The sequence below is a fragment of the Artemia sp. Qi Xiang Cuo genome, chromosome 7 (genome assembly GCF_049724085.1).
Source record: "Artemia sp. Qi Xiang Cuo chromosome 7, ASM4972408v1, whole genome shotgun sequence".
NCBI classification, from domain to species: Eukaryota; Metazoa; Arthropoda; class Branchiopoda; order Anostraca; family Artemiidae; genus Artemia; species Artemia sp. Qi Xiang Cuo.
In genome coordinates, this window is record NC_142800.1 from 60,632,466 (window position 1) to 60,659,259 (window position 26,794).

General features: G+C 37.4%; 1 protein-coding gene across 2 annotated transcripts in view; it reads left to right on the forward strand.

The window, feature by feature from the left end:
* LOC148950517 (acetyl-coenzyme A synthetase 2-like, mitochondrial) overlaps window positions 1-26,794 on the forward strand; it is a 417,833-nt gene that overhangs the window by 352,778 nt on the left and 38,261 nt on the right. The window lies entirely within an intron of this gene.

Sequence of the window (26,794 nt, forward strand, 5' to 3'; positions counted from 1 at the left end):
CAGGAATTATTCCGGGATCAAAACATGTCGTAAGAAAAAAAAAATAATTCTTAGCCAGTCCCTGTCCCAGTTTCTTTTGTCTAGTCACCCAACTTCTTCTTCCATGGAATAAACGGTTTGAATGTCAGTATTGTTTCCTGAGATTCGCGCAACTTTTGGCCAAGAAGTTTGAGATGGAGTTGTATACATAACTACTTTGGAGAAATTTCTCTCTGTTGGTCTTGTCGCCTTCTCACGTCTTCATTTGACGTTCTTAAACGAAATGGTTAATGCTCAGGATATATTGGAAACATCATAGATTCAACATGTTGAATGTTATAGTTCCTTCGGGTTTTAATGTTGCAGCTAATAATTTTATAGCTTCTTCCGAATTCTAGTAGTATCAACTCAGCATCGATTTCAGAAGTATACTTCCTGAATGTATTGACATTAAAGTTTTATTTCTTTATTTTTTAAAGGGCTTTTTAGAATAAAACTATTTTGGTAGAAATTTTCATATCAAGAAATTCAAGACAGAGATTTGACACCTTTGAGGCTGTACCATTCACACCCATAGGGTTTTCAAAGAGACGCATTAAGTGCCAGTTTGCCTAATTTAAAATAGGGGTAATTGTTTTCTATTGGCTAGAAATTATTTTGGTTTATTAAAGTTGCCTTTTATGGCATTTTTGTTTAACCTCTTTTCTCTTTTCTCCATAAACGTTTCCTTTACGGCCGTCTTATTTTGACAGTAGCTGTAGATTAAGGTCTTAGACATGCTCGCACTTCTTTATTAAAGAAAATTTATAAGGATTTTTCTTTTGAATTTTTCCTCATATATATTTGTCATATGAAGCTAGGTATTTTTTTTTATTTTTAATTCAACAGAGAGAAGTGTTTACTTGAAAGCAAGTTTGGCAGTAAAAAAAAGAAAAGCTGGTAATTTTTTACGTAATGTGATTAGCATTCACTTTGTTAAAAATATATCACAGACACATGTCGAACAATTAAAGTTTACTTAAAATAAGAAGGAAAAATTAATTTAGCCATTTCATTCACAACCATAGAAAATGTCAATATTGAGTTTTAACCTTAATTGAGGGGAGCCCAAAATAACGATTTAAATAAGAATGTATGTGAGAAAACACGGATTCGCAAGAAAATGTGTTAAACCAATGTCAGAACAATTATAAATTAAAGAGGAACCTATCAGATATTTTGTTAGGAAGGTTAAGGATTTAATGCTGGTGAAGAGAAGGTTGAAATTTCGAAATAGCCTCAGACTTGTACTGAAGAAGTACTAGTAAAGATGCAAAAATTTACACCTGAAATTCTCGGCAATACAAACAATGTAAATTCCATTTAGATGGAAATGCTACTACTTACATTGCAGCACTGAATCACCTGAGACCAACTGACGCTTAAGCACTCATCCTCTATCCCAACCTATTCAAAACTGCGCTCATTATCCCCTCCCCTGAAGATCTTATTTCCTTTAAATCCTTCTTCGTGACCTATTCCCATCCCATTCGCAGGCGACTTTCTTCTCGTTTGGTCCCATATATATGTCCAGAAAGCACAATCTTTTGCAACTGTCATCCTTCATCTTTAAAACGTGGCCTACCCCTTTTCAATCTTTCTATCATTGTAGCCCTAGAACATGCGATCGAAACTCATTTTTTGCAGAGCCTATTGTATGATATACAGTCAGTCCAACGAGTATTTAAGACTGTCTTTATACAATTCCTCTGGAAAACCTTTAATCAACCTTCCTCAGCCTTTCAAAGTTCCAACGTTTAAGCGCCATACTTGGCCACTGTCTTTCCCGTGGTTCTCAATATTTGAAGGCATATCTTCCTATTCTTCCAAACCTTTTTTCAACTTTACAATAAAAACCTGAGCCTTTGCTATTCTGGCTTTTACGTCTTGTCTGCATCCACCAACTACACTGATAATACTATCCAGGTAGGTGAAGCTGTCTACTTAGTCGATCTTCTCATTACTTAACGTCACCTCTTAACCCTAATTTATTCTAGTCTAAGCAACTTAGTTTTCTTACTTTTAGTTTCTAAACTTACCTTCACCCGGAACTCCCGAAACCTCTAAAAATTCATTCACTTAGCTTTTCATTCATAAAATTTAATTCATTCATTAATATTTTTATCTGGGACACTCAAACCATCTAAAACAGCCTTGAAAGTGGACAGAAATAGATTTGTGTGAATCAAAATGATCCAAATGATACAAAATGATGTGGTGATAATGAAGATCATCAACTGTTTATAGTTACTGTATTTTTGCTATTGTTTCTGAAGAAACAGACTAAAAATTCTGCTGAGCCAAGAAATTCAGCAAACGGAAACTCGTCACAGGCTTAAAAATCTTTCAAAAATAATTTCAGAATTTCTTTGCTCAAAAACGATGAGGAAAAGTTGAAAATGGATGCTTCTAATTAAAGAAAAATATGTGCTAAGGAATTCTTGATGAAATTATAGGTGTATATAGGTATATTTTCTTTTGAGAACTTAAAAATGCTGTTTTATAATCATACACGTTTGGTAAGGAATCTACATAGGTGTGTATTAAAAAGAAAAGAGCTATCAAGTCCCATTAAAGTTTGAAAACAGCTTCATGGAAACGTCCATCTCAGCTATCTTGACAAATATTTTTAACACCTTCGTAATTTTTCCTTGACATGTAGAATGATTGTCGCTTTTTTTTTTTTTTTTTTTTTTTTTTTTTTGTAACAACTTCACAATTTAAGGGAATACTGTATGAAAAAAGAAGTTTTTTTTTATTGCTTCCTAAAGTGCCAATTTTTCAAGTTTAGGCCATTATACATTCCGTATTTATCATGTTATAATTCTACTCGCTCTATAGTTATCGAGTCGATTGCAGCTACTGTCATCTTTGGAGGTACATGAGCTATGATTTTTTCCAGCCAAAGAAAATTCACATTGTACGGAATAATTATTCAAGGAATTTATTCCCACTTAAAAAAAAATTTGCTTTTAAGGCACATTTTTTAGACTTAAATCACTCCAATCCCTGGAGATAGTTTTAAACGAAACTGCTCCTTCTCACCGTTGCATTATTCAAGTGGAGAGCGCATAAAGAGGCTAGAATGGAAACTAACGGGTAGAAAGGGTTAACGATCAAAATGGCTAGATGTGCCAATGCTAGAAATTCATATAGAGGAAAATGTCATTCAAAAAATTGAGTCCACATTGTACCTGTCTGAATTAAATCTCATAAATACCTTTTTGACTAACCCTCCAGTCTGTTGTCCTTATAATGAACCTCAGTATTAAATCTATCTCCCTCTCCCCCCCTGGCCCACACCCAAAAAAGTTCTAGGTGCACTTGCAAGCATCGCTAACCTACTAGTATTTTTAAATTGATTTAGGGAATTACGTCTTTTTCGTCCTTTTCGGCTATTCATTTAGGGCCAAACGAAAAGCAGGTTGTCCCCGAATGATAAAGGAAGAGGTCATAAGGAATGATTTAAATCGAACTGGGACTTCTTTGGACGGGGTAAAGAGGGAAGGTTTCAATTTATTGGGACGGAGAAGGAGCATGAGCTGCAGTGTTGGCCTCTGGCGGCGTGATGTTTGAGTGAGTTCTTAGTAGTAATAGTAATAATAATAATACTGTAAAATGCTGGTCCTCCTTCATACCTTGTTAAAATTTCTGCTTTCACCACCTTCCCAAATCCTCAAAAATGTTGAGTTAATTTTTATTGATCAGTTGCAAGGGACGCTGTAGTGATTCGTGTTGATTTCTAGGCTCTCTTTCTTTTAACTTTCTCTATTTTGACACACCTTCCATCTGAAATTTTTCAAGGGCCTACGAATGACAAATCAGAGCATATTCCCCCCCGCGCGGACGCTCAAGCAGGAAATGGTTTTTCGTTGGTTCAGTTGTAATAGATGAACGGGCAGACATGTGTCCAGGAAATGTGGTCATGGGTCATCCCTCTGTTGTAGAGAGCGTTATTGAAGAATGTCGCTCTTGATTCCTCCTTTACAATTCCAGATGCTAATAGTGTTATAATAATAATATAAGAAAAACGGAGGACATGGCAAATTTTAAGCCAGTGAAAACAAGAAATGAATATAAATATTTCGGCCGACATCTCTGCTCAGCCTTTTTTACTGCAAAAATAATAAGAAATGACTGACGTCGAAGAAACAAGATAAAAGACAAACCTCAAAGCAAAAATAAACTAAAAAAATAAAGACCTACCCTCACATATAAATTATAAAAAGGGAACTAAACATAAATCGTTTGTCCACGTTAATTTATTTCGTGGACTTAGCACTAAGAACTGATGAGCGTAGGTCTTGACCAATATATATGTATTGTTTCCTTGCTTCTACTGGCTCTAGATTTTCCTCGTTGTTTGTTATCCCAATTTTTCTCATATTGTTGTTTTTAGTCAGTATTCTTTGGGAACGTTTTGGTATTGTCATTCTTTAAAAGAATGTATAGGCCTACCATTTACATGTAATCAATTTGCTTTTAGCAATCTTATTTCCCGTCCCTTTCATGTTCCAATGTCCAACCTCTTTTTGATAGTCTCTGAAAAGCACTGTGGTTTTAACCGTAAAAACCTTTTAGTTCGAAAATAATTTGGTAGATATTGAATTTAGGGATTACTTTCACTTCTTAAAGAAAGGCTTTTATGGAAAGCTATATTGTAAAAGAGGTCAAGGGATTTTGCTTTTAACCAGTTTTGTTTGGGCTTTTTACTCTACTAACAGCTATTGATTTTAGTACGCTTTTTAACGGAGAGACTTTGGAGTCTTATTTTTTATTTAAAAAAAACAAGTTTTTTTTTTAACTGCAAGTAAGGAGTGACATTAAAACTTAAAACGAACAGAAATCATTCCGTATATGAAAGGGGCTGTCCCCTCGTCAACGCCTCGCTCTTTACGCTAAAGTTTGACTCTGTCTTACAACTTTATTTTTTAAAACAATAAAAAACTTTAGCGTAAAGAGCCAGGCGTTGAGGAGGGGACAGCCCCTTTCATATACGGAACAATTTCTGTTCGTTTTTAGTTTTAATGTCGCTCCTTACTTTCAGTAAAAAAAACTTGTTTTTTATTTAATTTATAATCGTTTTTTAGTTACTGCAGCTTTTATTTTGGCTCACCGTCTTTGAATAAGTAAAACAAAATTTGTATATTAATTTTACTTTTCTTGTGCTAAATGGCTTTCCAATAAACCAAAACCAATACTATATGTAAACAACGGGCAAAGTTCATAACTTACAGCTCTTTCCCTGGGAACTGTGGGGTATTAAGTAATCCTAAAAGACTTATTTATTAGATGTTCGACTATGCTGAACAAAATGGCTATCTCAAAATTTTAATTGGGTGACTTTGGGAAGAAATGAGCGTGGGAGGGGGCCAAGTTGCCCTCCAATTTTTTTGATCACTTAAAAAGGGTACTAGAACTTTTAATTTCCGTTCAAATGAGCCCTCTTACAATATTCTAGGACTACTGGATCGATACGATCACCCCTGAAAAAAAAAATATAAATAAACACGCATCCGTGATCTTTCTTCTGGCAAAAAAATACAAAATATCACATTTTTGCAGATATGAGCTTGAAACTTCTACAGTAGGGTTCTCTGATACGCTGAATCTGATGGTGTGATTTTCTTTAAAGTTATATGACCTTTAGGGGTTGTTTCCCCCTTTTTCGAAAATAAGGCAAATTTTCTCAGGCGCGTAAGTTTGGAATGGTAAGACAAAACTTCATGAAACTTATATATTTGAAAGCAGCATAAAAATTTCATTCTTTTGATGTATCTATTGGTATCAATATTCCGTTTTTAGAGTTTCGGTTTCTATTGAGCCGGGTCGCTCCTTACTTACAGTTCGTTACCACGAACTGTTTGACAAGGATAAAAATAAATGTCACAAGATTTAGTTATAAGCTTCAATTTTATTTGCTTGCACTGGTGAAGATTTTTGAATTTTAGTTTTATAAATGGCAACAAAAATTATAAAAAAAAGGGAGTAATTGAGATATGAAAAATATGACATCATTAGAGATTCGAATCAAAGACATCTTGAATGCTTCGTTTGCGTTGCAAATAAAATTATACTGTAATAATACTTTCTTGGTTCATAAGTTTTAGGTTGTACTACCTTTGGTAAATCACGCTGTATTACGCCCTTCTCAAGCAGTGTTGCATAAATAAAAAACAACTTCTGATTGAAAGCCCCGTCAGCTTTACTTGAAGCAGTGAAAATTATGCCTATTTCTTCAATTTAATTCAAAATTTTAGAGGTGCTATAGCTTTTATTACTTATTCATAAAAGTCAATTATTTATGTAATAGAAAAAATTCATAATTTAGGGTGGAGATAGTCCCCGTAGTGATTATTTTCTGAAAATCCTTGCCTTGATATCCTTCATGTGTTTATTATATCATGATTCAATTGCTGAACCTCTGGTCTAGTTCTGAACCCTGAGTTGTTAGTACTCCTCAAAGTTACTGCTGCATAAACACGTAAATAAATAGATAGTAAAAGAATAAAAAGCTAGATTAAAAGAAGGAGAATTTGTGAAGGATAACTACCTTCCGGGAAGCTATGACGTTGGTAGACGCCAAAATAAATTTGAAAGGAAATTTCCAGGAACAGTTGAATACTAATCTAGAGAGTTAAAAATTCGACAATGTAGAAGATGGAGGAAATAATTTCAGGAAGAAAGACGCGAAGGGAAGAAAGTTACTAACGCAGCTAGGAATATTAGTGAAAATGCTTTATTTTTAATTGAGAGGAGGAGGGGCTTGTACAAGAATTATCAGAGCGATGGATCATCTGAAAATAGGAGGAATGTAAAGAAAGTGGAGAAATCGTTAAAATATGAACAAAGGAGGTGTGAAGCGGAGGTCATGGATAAAATTGCCGAAGATCTGGAAGATGCAGCTAGACTAAACTCCTGTATAAGAAAAGTGATAAGAGTGAGTGTGGTAGTTATAGAGACAGTAGCCACGTTTCTGTAGGCAGCAAATTACTTAGTAAGATGACCCTTTTTAGACTGAGAGATGCTGTAGACAAAGTTTTAAGAGAAAAACAGTGCAGTTTTAGGAAGGGTAGAGGATGTGTTGACCGAATTTTCACTCTTATATTAAAAATTAAGAAGTGCCTGAGCCACCAAGCACCTTTAGTCCTCATTTTTATAGATTATGAGCAAGTGTTTAATTTAGCTGATAGAAGAGCTATAGGAAAGGTATTATCCTTGTATGACATATCAGGCAAACACATTAAAGTGATTAGTGCTATGTACGAAAATGACACTGCTACGGTTAAAGTAGGAAATGAAGTTAGTAGCTGGTTGTTAAATCAGGAATTTAGCAGCGTTTTGATCTATCCCCATTTATATGGATCATTGTGATGATCTTTGTCCTAAGGAGCACAGCAAAGGCAATGGGAGAATACTGAATCAAACGGGGAAGTAAAACTCCCCTGGACTTTGATTGTGCTGATGATTTAAGCATCCTAGATGAAAAGGTGACTTGGATCTGTGGTGAGTCCTTAGTAGTAGTAGTAATAGTAATATTATTAGTCGTAGTAGCAGCAGTAGTAGTAGTAGTTAGTAATAGTGGTAGTAGTAGTAGTAGTAGTAGTAGTAGTAGTAGCAGTAGTAGAAAATACCCTGCCCAAAGACAGCAACAAAACTTTATCATGAATCCACAAAAAAAAACAAGTATTCAATTTTCATCATCAAGCTTTTTCTTTCAATGTCTTTTATTTTGGTATTTAGTTTATTCTGTGAATAAGTCATAGGTTCGTAAGAGTGAAATTTTTCTTTACGATTTTGCTAATTAGAAATATATAGATAAATCAACTGATTGAATATCTATTGGTGTTTATTGAAGTGAGCTTATAAGAATTAACTCTATGATTGATCCTTCCCGCTGGAATTAGTATTTATGATTTATTTTTAAAAAAGAACTATTTGACGATGGAATAATAAAATTCCATATCAATACTTCCCCTCTCTTATCTGACTAAAATTCAGAGGTTCAAAGCAAGGGGGGCTGGCTTTCCACCACCTTATGTACATCTTGGAACGCCAAGTGTACCGCAAAGTTCTGCCACGCCTTGCACAGTCCCCGAATGAGACTAGATCAATACGGCTAGCTGAAGCAAAGGGCATGGGAAAATTATCGGAAATAATGAAAATCCAAAATGAAAAAGAAAGAAAAATACAGCTAGAATGGTTGCAACAACGAGGATCAAAACCAATGAAAGTGAAGAATAAAGACACTTGTGGTTAGGAGGTAAGAGTAGAAAGCTATCTTATAGTTCCACGCCCACACCATATTTGGGCATAGAGTCCCTAGGGAGAACACGTTGTTAATGGGGTCAATGACCTAAATTTCCAAAGGTCGATTTATTTGTTGTTGTTGTTTTGGCCAAGTGCACGCTCGAGGCGAATGTTATGCCGTCCAGGATTCCTGGAAACAGTTAGATCACGTGTTTCCTTCTCAGCCAATCAGAGGGTTTGCTTACATATTAGCGGCGGAAGGAATATAAGGAAAGGATTTTCGCTATAGTTTTTATTAGTCTGTGAATAGAATTCAAAGGAGTGAGAAGAAGAGTTTTGACTTTACTCATTTGGATATATATTACCCTATTAGAAGTTGATAGTGGAGTTGATAGCAATAATACAAGAGCACCAAAAATTGCGGTGGAAATCACGAGATGAACAGGGCTTTGTCTGGAATAGGATGAATTACATGCACGATATGTGATATCCTTGAGCCAATTTAAAACGGAAGATCAATTATGTTTTGACGCTAAAGTTGATATAGCCCATGTGAATTGACTTCAATATGCTTTAAGTGTATTAGGGAAACATATCGAAGGCAATAAACTCTATCGCTAATTGTACATGCTTAGTATTATTGTTGTAATAATTCAATAAAATTGTTTCGAAATCGAAAATGTTCCCTTTCTTTTCGGTGCAGGTTAGGTTAGGGCCAGTCTAGAGTCAGCAGTCAGAGTGAAAGGATTGAAAAATGAATAAATTTGAGAAAGAGAGAATTAGATCAAATCTAGTGTTTATGGAAAATCATTTGATTTTGGATGACTATTTTCTCAAGTTATCTCTTCAACGCAGGATATTCTCTCGTCAAGGAACATTTGAAAATATAATAAGGAGTGATTCTCCCCCATTGGACTATTGTATGAAACTTTTAAAATGTGATTCAAATGCTTATAGTCAATTTATTGATAAATTAATTGGAACAAAGCAGAATCATATCGTGGATATACTTTTGAAATCATTGCCAATGGATTCAATGTAGATGGCTCCTTCTTCGAAAGAGGTAACGTCACAGAGGTACTCCTCTCCCCATTTCCCCTCACTGAATTTATGGAGCGAGGACACTCAGTTTCGTTTTAGCTGTGAGAGAGTTGACATTTGAAACCGAAAAAAAAATGTTCTATATATGTCCATTGTGCATGTACACTCTTGGCAGTTGGACTCAATGTGAGAATTGTACAATTATTGATGACTATAGTGAAAAGTGCAAATTATGTAATCCTTGTAAATTACATAGAGGCTTTCAGTACAAATTAAAGGATGTAATTCATGTTTTGAGGAGGTTTGTGACTCTCACCCTAGCGGGCACCTGTTCTCCAATTGTCACCATGATAAATGTGATCAGTGGGAGAATACTTACCCTGCTATGATTGGAAAGAATCCTAAACGTGATTTTAGTTTTTTTCTACGAGATTGGTATCGTCGTGGATTTAAATTATTCTGGGAAGAGGAATCTGGTCTACGATTCAACTGTTGGGGTAACAAGACAATTTGGTTTATACGTCATCGTTGTGACGACATTGCCTATTATGGCTATAGACCAGGTAACTTCTATTTGACAGTTACCGAATGTGATTCACCATTTGAAAACACTGTATTTGATATTGCTTCAAATAGACAGATTGAAACTCTTTAATTTCATAATATGAATGAAAATAGTATCATTTACTATACAAAGAGATATGACAAGAGTGAAGTTACTTTATACTGTAGAAAATGTGACCCTGACTTTGCAGTCTATCAAGATCAATATACAGTGAATCCAAATGATTTACCGGCATTAGTGGTTCACGACAGTTGCCTATACACCGAAGAAGAAGAAATCTAAAGTGAAGATTTAAAGACATTGTTGTATATATATATATGCATTTTATTAATAAACAAATTCACAAACATTTTTTAAGCACTTTACTCGTAGGGTACTGAAATCAATACTGTATAGGTCTGAGAGGATATTTTCCACTAGAAAGTCGTTCAGACGAGTATTGTCACCATAAATGTGGAAAAACTGCTTGTAAGTATAACCGCGACATCTTAACACAAAATATAGTAGTGCATTGAAGCCACAGCTTTTAGTCGTCAGATCCTGCACTCTCCTCCGATTTTGAATAATAGTTTTCCCACTGCTCTCAATATAGTTGCTGATGTGGTGTGTGTAAAATGTATAGGGTAGACCAAGAGGATAAAAAAATTCAATCGTCTTAATTGTTTGAAAGATGCACAGCCAATGACCCGTCAACACAGTCGACGGACTGCTATTAACAATAATTTAGGTATTGTTGACACTTTGAATTTTTCCAAGAAAGTCCGAAGGCAGACAATAGGATTTGTACTGGGACATGTAGGGATCCATATTAAATACATTGATTATTTGACTGGTGTTCATGGCGCCAAGTCTAGTAAAACACTGCCTGCGGGAGTGATTTCCCAATAGGTTTCATATTGATTTAGTGAGATTAGTGCAATACTCTCAGCCAATGGGTCGGCAAATTTACACTCTAAACGCACACTCACCATTCGTACTATACTCATATCCTGTGTGCCACACAAATCCAGTAAAATGATAACATGTGTTTTAGAAAACATATCTTAGTTTATACCATTTTCAAATAGTTGAGAGTTATGATCTAGGGTTTGCATTGTCAACTCATACAATGTTCTATAGGATTTATCAAAAGATAGATTGTGGAGTGGGATACCGTTTACTTTGCACACAACAGATGAAAGTCCAAACATCTCGAATTTATGTGGGCATTCAGTCCACGATCCTATTGCACTGGCGCTTTTCACAAATGCCAAAGCGAGTTTTGACAGAATTTCACCGTTGACAAATGATGAGTCAATGAAGGTGCGTGAGCCCATAGCAATATGACATTGATTGGTGATTTTGTGACGAACAAGTAGTTTAATATTATTTCCATTGGTTCTCAGTTTTTCCACTGCCAAAGGAACAGAATTTATAACCTGTTGTTTGCGTACATGAAGTATTGCTGAGGTGAGAGAGAGACTTACATCAGGATTGCTTGAAACTTCTTTTCTCAATATTAAATTGGAGGGTACAAGCGTCAGTTTTGTAACCACTTTAACAGTGTGCGGCAGCCATTGGGGTATATTAAATATTTCATGACATGTTTTTCCAACTAGATTTAATTCACTGGTTTTAGCATTTTTAAGTGCGTCTGTACTATTAGTATTAATAATATATTTACATCCATTGGAAGTGCCTTTCAATTCCTTGTATGATTTGGGTTTCATCAGCATGAATTGCATATAGCTTGTATAATTTGAGAAATTGTTGCTTGTGCTCACCAGCGTGCGATTGATGTAGACACTAATTTGACGAAATAAATTATGTAATATACAATTTTCATAGGATATTCCATCGGCCCGAATTGGCGTTGTATTATCGGATTTCGAGACTTTCATTTGTAAATCTATAAATGTTGAAGACATGTCGATAAAATAGTTTTCATTGGAATAAATTTGAAAGTGGATATTATCGGAGAGGGGTTGTTGAGGATAAAATTGTTCATAGGATCCATGCTTGACACTCACATCAACATTTTCAGCATTGAATAGATTCAATGAGGCGGTGATTAAAGGTTGAGAATCCTTATGTGGCAGGTAGGACATCTTAGGAGAAGAAATCTATTTTCGATCTAACAATTCTCTTCCTGGGGCTTCTTCTTCTGTTTACAGCACGTGTCGACTTTTTCCTTCTTTTCTTTGACAAGAGGGATGATGTCATTCGTTTCCAACCTGAGTGGAGACTGATGAGTGATGCATTGTTTCTCGACCTTTTTAAGCCTTTACCATTTTGTTTTAATTTCTCGCCAAGGGTTCGCGCACTGGACCTAAGATTTTCCGTAGCAATTTTTTTAAAATCCTTGCCAGAGCCCCAATCGTATAGTGTAGAGGATGCAAAATCTGTCGCAGACGGTACAAGATATTTTCTAGCCAGTGGTAGTGAATAGCGAAACAGCTTAGCAAACCAACTACCAAGACCGTAGCCAGACATTGACGAGCGACCTTTGTAATAGGCCATTCCATTGCCCTGTTGTCTTGGACCAAAGGTATTAACATAGCAGTCAATATCAGGACTAGTGAATACCACTTTTTTATTAGACATCTTGTTGAATTTGAACGATGGGACGAAAATGGCATGTAATCACAGCCAAACCTTTTGAAATTGCTATGGGATCGCCCAATTCAGTTCTTAGTGTTAACTGACAGAGTTCCAAATAGGAAGTGTTTACGGGAATATAATGAAGATGCTTTATATTGTAGTGGTGAATATGTTCTTGATTGGTTTTTCGTTCAAGAACTCGTAGGAGGGGAACATTTGAATTACCAACCCGAGATGTTTCCACAAATGAAGCGTAGAGAAATATACAGGTGTCTATGGACAAGGCAGGTGGATAGTCAGCAATATTAAAATTAGTGATTCCGGCACTTTTACCATTGATTATATTGAGCTTAAAACCAAGAACATCTCTCAGATTATCATTGAGAATGACCTTTCCATCGGCGATAGGTGAACTAAGATAGATCTTACTCTCCTCCTTTGAATAGTTGAAATGAAAAGCTCCTTTTTTACAAGCGAAGACTATTTTATTAATGATATAAAACAAATAATTCTTACAGCTGAGTTCTGCATATGTTAATTCAATGTATGGATAATCCATCCAATTGGTTTTTGAATTTCTTCTTGATCACTTGAGGATGGTGGTGGCGGCCAATCATAGGGTCTAATTTTTATTTCACATTTACGATCCTTTCTCAGGATGTCATAGGTATTTTTGAGAATACAGTCGACAAGAGCCACTTCATACTTTCCGTCGAATTTAATGGTGGGGGAGAGTTTCGTCCAAAACTCACTTATTCTATTCAAGTCATTGTAGAGAGGATAAGAAACATTGGACATGAAAGTCACATAGAAATCATTGGACATTGTTAATATCTTCAGAACTGACCCAACAATCAGAATCTGAGCTGTATCCTAGCCAGCGAACAAGCCACTTTCTCTTTCCCCTACGACTACGACTGTTTAATATTTTTTCAATTTGATAACTTTCACTAGTGTTTCTAACTTTTTGCAGTTCATATTCATAAAAACCGCCGAGAATCTCATCATCTTTGGTGTATCGTAGTTGATATGTCATGGGCTCGGTGTCCAGGATTTTGGACACTTTAAAAAGTTCGGTGCTCCATAAATAATTCCCCTTTTCAAAAATATTGGTGGTTCTATTAATTCAAAGAGTATCACAGACATTGAATTTATTCTTCACATTTTTTTTTCTTTTTCACCATTAGAGTATTGCTTTACAAAAGCATCAAATGTATCTTCATTGCAGTGAATATCCCAACGGCTTGAGTTGGACAGAGATCGATGAGGTCGATGGTTGTATATCTGTATGATTTTATCTAAATCATGAATAAAGGCAGGTGTATTTTTCAGGGTACAATATCTTGAAATTAATAGATGAATCGTTCTTATTAATCGTTCAGCCAATGCAGCCTTTATCGGACTGTGACTATGATAAAGTGCTGTATTATATTTCAATAGAACCTTTGGCACATGGGGATTAACAAATTCACTGCCACGATCCGATTAAATTTTTCTATACGAATCCTGTTCAAGAATACTTTCAATGGCCCGAGCAACTTCAACACCTCTCTTTGATCGCAGTGGAATGGCATAGGCATAGCGACTAAAGACACTGATTGCCACCAGAATGTATTTGTAGGGTGCATTGTGACGCCGTTGAATTGCGTCTAAAGTTAAAAGATCCGTTTGCATTATATGCAGAGGGAAAAAGGCTTTAGTTTGTCGATATTGTTTGCTGTGAAGCCTGTGATTCTGGTGCAGTGTGTAACTCGCTTCACTCTCTAGATACTCTTTTGCTTTTTTCGATGTGATGCCGGACACAGCTTTAGAAAGCGTTTTGGGAGAACTTAAACTTCCCGCTTCACCAATATTTTCATAGACACATTACAGAACTGCATCCATTTTGAACGCAAACATGTAGTGTAATGTCCACTCCTCTTTTACACACTGGAGGGAGAATCAATTCTTCTTCGCTTTTGACTATCAGTCACAGGTGTAGTAAAATCATTACTGCTGCTGTTGCTAGTATTTTCAAATATTGAATCTTCTTCTTCTTTTTTAAATGGTGGTGCTGGTGTTGTTGGAGGACTATATTCTCTTAGTTTCTTTAGAATTTGCTTATTGCCAATAAGACTTTTGGGGAAGTTTGATACACTTAACAAGGTGTATAGATTATTGTCAAAGGATAAAAGTCCTTTACGATTCGTCACCATATCACAAATTAAATCAACTAGATTATAACTTTTTCCCTGAATTATAATTCGTTTCCCTGTGCTATCGACTTGAACTTGATCACCAGCAGTTTCCAACATGAGATATGATAATACTCTTTTACTCTGTTCACGATAAGTGAGTGGCAATATGTTTCCAATTTTTATTACAATTGAATTCAATTCCTTCTCCTTTGATGCTGCTGCAGAATCTTGAGGAGATGTTTCCTGTTTAGAGGGATCAGTGGCGGCGGTGGGTCTCTCATGATAAGGTTTATGTTTGTCCTCACGTTGCAATACATCTTGAAGTAAAAGCAGTTTTTTATCATCGGCAATATTCTCATCATTAATGAATTTGCTTAGATTGTCTTCTAAATATTCGACGGGTGAGAGTACAAGCTCAAACGGTGTCAATTTATGGGGTTTTGCCATTCTCTCTCTCTAGAGAAAACTGTTTAGAAGTCCTGAAATTATTGGCAGTAAAAGTGTGAAAAAGCTACCACCCGCATGAAGGAGCCATGTTCTTTTGAAATTTTTTACCGTTTTTTTAAAAGATAATGCGCGGACAGTTGAACCATTTTGAGTTTTCTGTTTTCTAAAACCATCTTGCAGTTTAACATTTCACTCAGTTAAATTTAAACAAAGTTCAGATATTAGATTAATGGAATCATTGTCAACCCCATGGTTGAGTATGACCTTTCTAAGCAAGGGTTTTGAAGTACTTAAAACGGAAAATAAATGCCGTTGTTCGTGTAGTTTCTTCAGTGTCATAACGCCAACTAATAGCCTTTTCTACTGTTCACCGGAAGATATACTGTAATTTCATTGTCGAAAATGTCGGTGACTACACGTAGATCTTCGGGCTTGAGCTTATTAAAATCCTGCAAATTTTACCCATATAATTTTTTTGGCGCTTTTGATCCTGCCTACAGTCGCAATTAAGGGCTGTCGTTGTTCACCGTCTTTTTGACTTTTATTAGTGAGCTAGAATCAGACCCGTCTTGATGTGTGATAAAGATAGGACAATTCAATGCACGGGTTTGCATGTATTTTTTCTGATAAAATAGATTGTGTAGAACTAGGGTTATGGAAATGTGTTCATGATGGGAGCGAACAGTGAACAGTTGTAGCATTTCCTGTGAGAACTGTTCAATGGATTCAGCCAAATCATCAATAATCAGCCACGAGTTCGATTCAATACTATTGAAAACATCAAGTCCCCGTATGAATTGTATTGGTATGGTCGTCGCAATAGCTTTTATTTGATCATAGGACTCCTGCCAAATACTATAGCGATAGTAGAATTTCTTCGGTTTTTCCAAAAACATTTTATCGCAATTTTGAATTATTTTAGTTAAAAGTGTTGTTTTCCCCGACATTGAGGGCCCACACAGAAACGATCTGAAGGATGTTTTAAATTGTTACATGCTGCTGCTGCTGACAATAGTTGGACTATAACTAACTGTAAATCATACGTGTCCAATGAATAAGTAGTAGCAATAATTTTCCCATAGATCTATCTAGTACGTTAACAAGAACAGTTGACAAAATTTCATGGAAGTATTTATTTCGACAACATGAAAACAAATATTTTTTCAACGTGAACTGCAATTGACAATGATAAAAATGACACTATACGTACAACAAAAAATTAAAAACACTTTTTGTCCATCAACAGCAAAACGTATTGTCTTTATAAACACTTTTTAACCATCATCAACACTTTTCTGAACAACACTTTTTGTCCAGCAACACTTTTCCGTACAACAAGAGCACTTGAAAACAACACTTGAAAACACTTGGAACATGAACTAGCACAGTTGAACATTATAGTGAATTTAAAGGTGGGATCCCCCCCCCAAGGGCCGCTGGGCCGAAGGCCGGCCTCGGGCGGGACCCCCACCCCCCGGGGAGCCGGTCGGGTAACAGTACAATTGTTGTCGTCACTGCTACAGGTTAGGTTGGGGTTAAGGTGGTTAGATTGGGTTAGATGAGGTCAGTGGTTAATTTATGAACGGGTTAGAGCATTTAATTTATGAATGGGTTAGAGCATTTAATTTATGAACGGGTTGGGTGGGTTAGTTCAAGTTAGGCAGGCAGAACACTCACACCATTCTCGAGCACATAGACTTTGTCGGATATACACGACATTGCATTTTTTTCCACTCTTACAGTATAATTTCTATACTGTAGGGAGCGAATTGCAAGCACTTGTGCTCTCGGCACTAGGCTACTTTCTACACAGTCTCTGTACACGCTCATGTTGAAGTTGCTCTTTACAAAGTGTGTAGGCACCTCTTTACACGCCTGCGTTTCATCCCCACTGTGAGTTTTAACGCAATAAACTTTGACCCGGGAACACCCCCCTGGATATCAAATCACTCCCCGTCTCTGATTTTAACATTAATAGTTGGTTGGGGGCTTGACGTTTCACCAACTCGGGGTAGAGGGATGGATTCCAGTTGGTGAAATCCATCCGCGAGCTCATAAGTTCCCCCTTTTCTAAATAACCCAATAAATCCTCGGTCCCATTTACCTTTAGCAGCAGAGAATCTGTATCCCCATAGTAAACTTGAACCTCCCCCTCCCGTGGCCATTGCACCTTGCACACATTGTAAAAAACGACAACATGAGCTTTTTGGAAATTTCTAGTACTGAACTGCCGCCTGCTATATTCTTGTTCAGTACCACATTTCGCTTTCGCCTGTGTAGAAGGACCATGCCAGTCTCTATGCTCGTGAACGATGTAAAATTAGGATCGGCAATAATTCGTGCACACTCTAGAGGGTCAGTCACGACGTCGCAGCGAGATCTATTACGTACGCTTTCACACATTTTGCCAAACGCTGAATTCAGGATGAGTTTGTACATTTCCTTCTCTACCTTGGAGTTTGCCCTAGAGCGTTTATCGACAAAAGTATCAATAAACGTTTTCAAGTATGGTCGCTGATTGAACTGCAGGACCCTATGTATTTTGGTGATCTTGAAGCCATTGTTCACCATCCAGTGCAAAAGCACATGGTGAACAACGTTATTCTCCTTAGGGTCCAAATCAGCAATCAGTTTTTGTTTAGAGGGAGTCCAGTGCATCCCCATATTCTCAACCAATGATCAATTGTAGGGGCTCAGTGAGTTCTTGCTCACGGGCCGATTGATACAGGGAAAAACAAAATCTTTGAAGGAGTCGTGAAGTGCCAGCGGAATGTGACCGTCAATTTCAAAGAACCATCCTTGTGGCCCATTGTCCTCGACGGTTGTAATGTCGGGGAACTCACAAGGATTCTCAAGCCATTGATAGTTGCCACACGGCAAAGAGTAGTGAGACATTGCCGAGGGTTACAATGAGTTCATGTCCAAGAACACTGCATTTGACTTTGCATCGGTGCTTTGTCCGCTCTGATCAGTTGACAAGACGCAGTCCCCATGAAAAACATACCCTCCTCTCATTGAACGCTCTACAAAAAGGTGGTGATTTACATCTGCGATTAGCCTATTTCCTCCCTGCTAATTTTTTAAATCAAATCCATCACTAAATGTGATGTTGAAAAATAGTATCAAATATCTAACCCAAATTCTGAATAGATTTGGTTTGTTTTCTTACAGACTATATCCAACAGATTTAAAACATCACTGGCCATGTACAGTCTACAATAAGCCAACACATTTTTAAGTTTCCCCTTAGACCACGTCTTCTTGGCAAACTCTCAGTCCTCGGCCGTACATTCACTACTGGTGAGTGAATTATAAAAAGCTTCAATTGGAGTTAGTTTCACCTCGCTTAAGCGAGCGCCAGAACAGTAATAGTCGTATGCGTATATACCTTTGCAGGTCAACAGGTCATACATTTCACTGTCCGGAAAGTGCTGTTTAAGCAAGGGAAAGCTATCAAAATTGTCGCTTTTCTGCCCTTGAATCAATTGACTCAATGTCTTGGGAAAAAAACTAAAGGAATCTAAAAACCTGATTTTATTCCAACGCGTATGCCCATTATCCACTGCCTGCCATTTCAGCTCGAGAAGCAACAACTTCTCGGCCGATTTGGGAATAATGTTATAGGTAAATGAACTTCCATGGACTGTCTACTCCCCCTCCCTGGGTATTTCTCAAACAAGAAATAGCACCATTAGCTGTGCCAATTAGTTTAGTCAGTGCCTTGACCATGCACTCCCCCTCATCCAATGTTTCTACTATTTCTAACAACCGCATGGTGTTAGAACTGTCTCTTTGCGCATGAGCATAGGACACTGCAATAGCTTGATGTTCTTTGACACGGTTTGGAAATCGGGGATCGTTCACCTCCACCAGCTTAGCTTCACAGTCTAAAGATTTTTTGTTGCACTGGAGGAGGGTGGTTTGTAAATTTTTGAAACGTAAAATGGACCAATCCCTGAAACTGTTTCCAATATCTTGAAGCCATGTTGTCTACAATGCCTCATGTGATTTTGCAACTTTAATTCAGTCCAAAATCGAGAGAGGCATGTCGGACAGTAGAAACATACCCCCTTATTCTTACCCTCCCCCAGAACTCTACTGAACCTGTGATCGGATTAAAATGGCCAATTGAATTGGCAAGGTCACTAGGTGGTGTATACAACAACCAAGCCCAGTGTTTGACTAATTCAATTGACGGGCCCCTTACAGGGAAGACCACCCCCTTATTTTTAAACGATCCCCTTCTTCAAATTCAGTTTCATACTGAACCACAGCAACGCCGATATTTAAATGGGCATTAGCCCTTTCAAAAATATCAATGGTTCTTAGCGTCACTGGGTATTTTCCCTCCTTACAAGAGAAATCTACAATTGGGAAATTGGACCCGTCCTTCCCATTTACAGCCCAATCGTCTAAATTCGTCTTGGTAGCGTCATCTGCTAGAGGCTGAAATGCTGATATGAGGAAAGCATACCTGAAACATTTTTGACCTGTTTCAAAACAGATCTTCTGGACACCACGACAACCTACTAAATCTGGATTATATTTTAATTCAATTGCCCTCCGTCCCCCATGCCCCCCCTCTTAAAATAAAATCTTTCTTAAATTTACAAACATTCACACTTAAATTTTCAACAAATAAAACTACAGACCCACTACCATTTTCATTAAAGTTCTCAAGATGCGCTATAATATGTCCTACCCACTTGGTAAAAACACCCTCAAAATTTTATAAATTTGGATAGATTACGCGCATCTCTGAATTAATATAGTTGTAATAAACTTTACTTTTCCCCTCATTTAAATAAAATGCTTTTAAAACTATTGAAACCTTAATTGAATCCCTCCCCCACAACTGAATTTGCTTCTCCAGTATCGCACGAATTTTATCTACATAGTCATGCACAATTTCAATAGGGTCAAACACAAAATTTCCCCCCATAAGTGAATTAAAAGGGTCCCCAAAAGTCGCAGTGTAAACAACTATTGCATTTAATATTGAATTTGACAGCTGAAAGTCTGGAAAAGTTGTTCCCCCCTCCCCCTCTTGGATATTATCCCCTCCCCCTCCCCCAAGTTGTTCAACACTATCTGGGGTATGTGAATGCTCCAGTTCAGTTGTTTGAAGTGGATTCGTTCGGGTATCGGGGGCTGGAGGAGGAGGAGAAGGATTCTCAGTTAATTCCCGGATGAAATCGTCCAAAAGCTGTAGCGTGTTTGGACTTAGCAAAGGTAAGTCCCCTGCTCAACTGCGCTATTATCTACATTAAAATAATCAACTAAAAACTCATCAATATTTAACGATGACGACGGTATCTCCAGTGAATTGTTGGAGAGGTCCTCTCCTCCAACTGATGATGATGGTGATAATGAATAAGGGACCAATGGTCGTCCAACCTATAAATGAAAAATAGCTTATTTTCAAAGTGTTCAAATCATCCCTACTGTTTTTAAAATTTAGATTATTATTTAAAGTCAGCGCTTAGTAGTAGTAGTAGTATGCACATAGTAGTATTTGGTTAATTCAACTGAAAGTTCCAAAATATCCAAATTAATATGATATTTACAATCTAAAACGCCGCTTTACATAGAAGGCGGCAATTTGATTTTGTTCAAAAAATAGCTTATTTTCAAAGTGTTCAAATCATTCCTACTGTTTTTTTTTTGTTTTTTTTGGTGTTTTTTTCCGCGGCGCTTCTCGGGCCCGCAGCGCTTCCCGCGGCGCTTCTTGGGCTCAGCGGCGCTTCCCGACCCCCACCGTGGCTCCCAGTCCCTTTACATAATGTTCAAAAGTTGAAATATTTGCTTAGACGGCATAAGTCGCTATTTCTCTCTAATTCCCAGTTCTACAGGTTCGGTGAACTCCTCACTAGTTCACAATTATTGTAAGCCGCCGCGCGTATGTTCCGATTTCCAAGACTGAACTTCCGAGCCGAGGAAAATACGCAATTAAATGCCGGGAACCGTTAACTCAGTATATTGTCAACATTTTCCCCTCGCTAAAATCTTGGCAAGGGTTTGTAAGATTGAAAGCTATTTTAAAATATTCAGTGCAAATTAGAACGCCGATATGTGCAATAGATAAATGAGATAATCTCTCAGTTCCTTCTCTTAAAACTATGGAACATTCAATTGTGAAAAAAATAGCATTCACAGAGTTTCAAAGGCGGTGAGCATTAATTGACTAGAAATTACCTAAAAATATTCGCTTATGAGATAGCAACAGTGTGGGGGGAATGCATAGAAAATACCAAAGATTAGAAAAAAGAGGAGCGGTTTCTTTTGACTAACAAGCAAAAAAAATACATTATATTTAGATATCTCTGAGGGGGGGGCAGAGAAAACAATGGTTGGGGGGGGGGGAGAGGTTAATATTTTCATATCCCGCGGAGATAAGTTTATATTAGGTTGAAAATAAAAGTTTTGTTTTTATATATTTCTATAAGAAAGGCTGAGAAAAAATGCTCACATTTGCAAAGTCCGAGGGCAGTATTTGAATGCTCGAAGGCCCAGGCGAAGCATGTTGTACCATCGGTGGCTGACCTTGTATAGACGGGGCAGGTCGTCCATATAAAGCAGCTGTCCATTTACTCTTTAGTTTTTAACCTGGTTGCATTTCTTTCTGCACAGATAGTTGTAGTTGAGCAGTCAACACTTGTTTTGGGGTCGGGCCAGCATACTTAATAATGGATGGTCTTGTCTCATCCACTCTCGCTTTCTTAGTGGAAGGCGCCATACATTCTTCACAATTGTCCTTAAAGAAAAGAAAAAAGTTAGTATGGAAAATAATTTCACCCTTTTTACAGAAGGAAATTTAGTACCCCCCCCCCCCACTAACCATAATCACTTGTCTAGAAAAGCATTTGTCTCATTTCAGCAAAACGTAAAAAAATTTCGTGAAATATACAAGTCGCATCCTTTTAAATCCGAGAAAGATGAATTATGGTTCACTGAGCCATTTAAAATTCAGCCAATAAAAGTCAGCCTAGTTTGTTTCTAAGCTGTTTAAAGAAAATCTACTTAATATTAAACGTTGAAAATGTGAATATTTAGTCTTTACTTATTTAACCAAACATCGAAGCAATGATCTAAGCTATGGTTCTTTTTCAGTTATCCAATAAAAAAAAGAAAGTTTTTTCTAACTGAAAGTAAGGAGTGCCAATAAAATTTAAAATGAACAGAAATTATTCCGTATATGAATGGGGGCTAAATAAAAGTTCAAATAAGGGATAATTCCCCCTTTTTTTACAGAAGGAAAATTAGTTCCCCCATCCCCCCCCACTAACCATAATCACTTGTCTAGAAAAGCATTTATCTCCTTTCAGTAAAGCACAACGTAAAAAATTTCGTGAAATATACTAGTCGCATCCTTTTGAATCTGAGAAAGATAAATTACGGCTCACTGAGCCGTTCAAAATTCATATTATTCAAATAAAAGTTCAAATAAGGGATAATTCCCCCTTTTTTACAGAAGGAAAATTAGTACCCCCATCCCCCCTCCCCCACTAACCATAATCACTTGTCTAGAAAAGCATTTATCTCCTTTCAGTAAAGCACAACGTAAAAAATTTCGTGAAATATACTAGTCGCATCCTTTTGAATCTGAGAAAGATAAATTACGGCTCACTGAGCCGTTCAAAATTCATATTATAAAAGTCGGCCTAGTTTGTTTCTAAGCTGTTTGAAGAATTTCTTATTTTTAGGCGTTTCTGTTCTTTTCTGGTTTTAATCTGCATTGAGCATGCCTCGTTTGATGCATTTAAAGTATTAGCGGTATTTCTTTATCTTTCCTTATCCTTTTTCGGTAGATTGTATTTACCTTCACTTCCAGAAAAAACAGCCAGAGGAAAATGATCCCCACGGCAAATATCCCTGAGAAAAGACATGGAAAAATATCCCCTCCCCCCCCCGAAAGATATCGCATCCTTTTGAATCTGAGAAAGATGAATTACGGCTCACTGAGCCGTTCAAAATTCAGCCTATAAAAGTCGGCCTAGTTTGTTTCTAAGCTATTTGAAGAATTTCTTATTTTTAGGCATTTCTGTTCTTCTCTGGTTTTAATCTGCATTGAGCATGCCTCGTTTGATGCACTTAAAGTATTAGCGGTATTTTTTTTTTTATCTTTCCTTATCCTTTTTCGATAGTTGGTATTTACCCCCCTCCCCCAGAAAAAACAGCCCGAGTAAAATAATCCCTACGGAAAATATGTCTGAGAAAAGACCTGGACAATTTCCCCCGCCCCCCCCAAAGATATCATCCCATGCAGCAGATTGGTCTCCAATCTCTTTGAAAATAATCCGTTTCACTTCTCCAAAATAGAGCATTGCATAGGACTACGCTCAATTATTGCAATTGTCTCAGAGTGTTTTAATTTTGACGGAGAAACAGTTCCTTTGACTTGGCACCGCGTTCATAAACACATAGGAAAAGGGGGACAAAACTCATTATGTCAAACCAGATTGGCATATTGCATTAAGAATTGGTAGAAGTCAGTGGACACTTTAAATCACAATAGAGAAAAGCTAAATTTATCGAAAAGATAATTATTTCTTTTTGCGAGAATTTTGATTGTGAAAACAATGGGGGATGGGTTAGGTTTTGAGGGTAAAAGGAACATATTTTACGTTTTCTAGCGAATATAAAAGATTGCATAATGATGTTTGTATTAGAGTGGGGGGGACTTAGATATACTGGAGGGTGACCATGGAAAATAATTTTATTTTGAAAATTAAAATTAAAATGTACTCACATTGCTAATTGTGGCTGTCAAGGCTTCTAATTCATCAATATTATCCATTCTAGTTGTTTGCACTGTGTCACAATACTTTCTGATAATTTAATCACATTGCATGCCCGTTATATACGAAATCTCAAGGGTGAATTGTTATGTAATGGGGAAAATCATGTAAGCAAGCCCTCTGATTGGCTGAGAAAGGGGATGTATCCGACTCGCTGATTGGCTGAGAAGGAAACACGTGATCTAACTGTTTCCAGGATTCCTGGACGGCGTAACATTCGTCTCGACCATGCACTTGGCCAAAACAACAACAACAAATAAATCGACCTTTGGAAATTTAGGTCATTGACCCCATTAACAACGTGTTCTCCCTAGGGACTCTATGCCCAAATATGGTGTGGGCGTGGAACTATAAGATAGCTTTCTACTGGTAAGCGACAGCGAGAATCCTTTCGCGTCAACCAAAAGTAAAGAACAAAGATAATTATGGTTAGAAGACAAGCGACAGCGAGAATCAGTACGTGTAAAAAACGAAAGCGAAGAACAGAGACACTTACGGTTAGAAGACGTGTGACAGCGAGAATCAGAACGTATTAAAAATGAAAAGAAAGAATATATAATTGTGTGGTTAGAGGAAAAGCGACGGCAAGAATCAGAACGTGTCAAAAATGAAAGTGAAGAAGAAAAAAATGTTCGGTTAGAAGAACAACGTCGTCACAACCTTCAATGCCAACTAGCTGTGGCACAAAACCCATTATAAGCCTAAAAATATACCTTTAAACTGCGCAAATATTAGTTACAAGTTTTTGAGACAATTTGACATTGCATGTATTCACTTTGGAGCCCTCCATTTTTCCGAGGAAAGAGTAGCAAAAGAAGGTAATTCATTTGGAGATCGCCGCTTGTATGGCGGAATTGCATTGCCACCTCCAAAATTTCCATTTGAATTGGTGTGCCCTTTTTTAGGACGTCACTTGCTCTGTAAAGAGTTCGACAATGAATCCGAAACTTGAACTCATGTGTTGCTCTTCATTCAATGTAAGCGATGATTGAACCATCAATAATTGTAAGTTTTTAGCTTTAAAGTAGCTGGACAAACTTAAAATGCGAGAAGTTAAGAATGATGTTAATCAACGGGCTGCTTCATACCCGGGCACTTCGTATCGAAGGAGTCGTCGTAGAAACTTCGAAAAGGGCTCATTCGATTGGAAATTGGAGTGGCTAGTGACCTTTTTAATAGTCGCAAGTGATTGGAGGGCAACTAGCCCCCCCCCTACGCCCATGATTCCCCCAAATACGTCAAATCAAAATTGTGAGATAGCCATTTTGTTCAGCGTAGTTGATTTCCAAATATAAAATATCTTTTTGAGGAGGACACTCCCCCACAACCCACGGGGCAAGGGTTTTAAGTTAGGCCCTGAGGGCATATCAAGTTTTTATAGAAGGCGTTGCCGTAGAAACTTCAAAAAAGGCTCATTCGATTGGAAATTCAAAGGGCTAGTGCCCTTTTTAATAGTCGAAAGTGATTGGAGGGCAACTAGCCCCCCCCCTACGCCCATCATTCCCCTAAATACATCCAATCAAAGTTTTGAGATAGCCATTTTGTTCAGCGTAGTTGATTTCCAAATATAAAATATCTTTTTGTGGAGGATACTCTCCGACAACCCTCGGGGCAAGGATTTTAAGTTATGCCCTGGGGGCATATAAGGTTTTTATAGAAGGCGTTGTCGTAGAAGCTTCAAAAAAGGCCCATTCGATTGGAAATTCAAAGGGCTAGTGCCCGTTTTAATAGTCGAAAGGGATTGGAGGGAAACTAGCCCCCCTCCTTGCACCCATCATTCCCCCAAACACATCCAATCAAAATTTTGAGATAGCCATTTTGTCCAGCGTAGTTGATTTCCAGATAGAAATTATCTTTTTGAGGAGGACACTCCCCTACAACCCTCAGGGCAAGTGTTTTAAGTTATGCCCTGGGGGCATATAAGGTTTTTTATAGAAGGCGTTGTCTTAGAAGCTTCAAGACAGGCTCATTCGAGTGGAAATTCAAAGGGCTAGTTCCCTTTTTAATAGTAGCAAGTTATTGGAGGGTAACAAGCCCCCCACGCCCATTATTCCCCCAAACACATCCAATCAAAATTTTGAGATAGCCATTTCGTTCAGCGTAGTTGATTTCCAGATAGAAAATATGTTTTTGAGGAGGACACTCCCCCACAACCCACAGGGCAAGGGTTTTAAGTTATGCCCTGGGGGCATACGAGGTTTTTATAGAAGGTGTTCTCGTAGAAACTTCAAGAAAGGCTCATTCGATTAGGAATTAAAAGGGCTAGTACCTTTTTTAATAGTCGAAAGTGATTGGAGGGCAACTAGTCCCCTCCCCCACGCCCATCATTCCCCTAAACACATCCAATAAAAATTTTGAGATAGCCATTTTGTTCAGGGTAGTAGATTTCCAGATAAAAATATTTTTTTGAGGAGGACACTCCCCCACATCCCTCAGGGCAAGGGTTTTAAGTTATGCCCTGGTGGTATATAAGGTTTTTATAGAAGAAGTTGTCGTAGAAACTTCAATAAAAGCCCATTCGACTGCAAATTCAAAGGGCTAGTGCCCTTTTTAATAGTCGAAAGTGATTTGAGGGCTACTAGCCCCCCCCCCGACACCCATCATTCCCCCAAACACATCCAATAAAAACTTTGAGATAGCTATTTCGTTCAGGGTGGTTGATTTCCAGATATAAAACATATTTTTAAGGAGGACACTCGCCCACAACCCTCAGGGCCAGGATTATAAGTTATATACTGGGGGCACATAAGGTTTTTCATTGAAATCTTTGTCGTAAAAACTTGAAAAATGGCTCATTCGATTTGAAATTCAAAGGACTAGTACACTTTTTTATTTTCGAAAGTGATTTGAGAGTAGCTAGTACCCTTCTCACGCACACCTCATCTCCAAACACATCCAATCAAAATTTTTAGATAGCC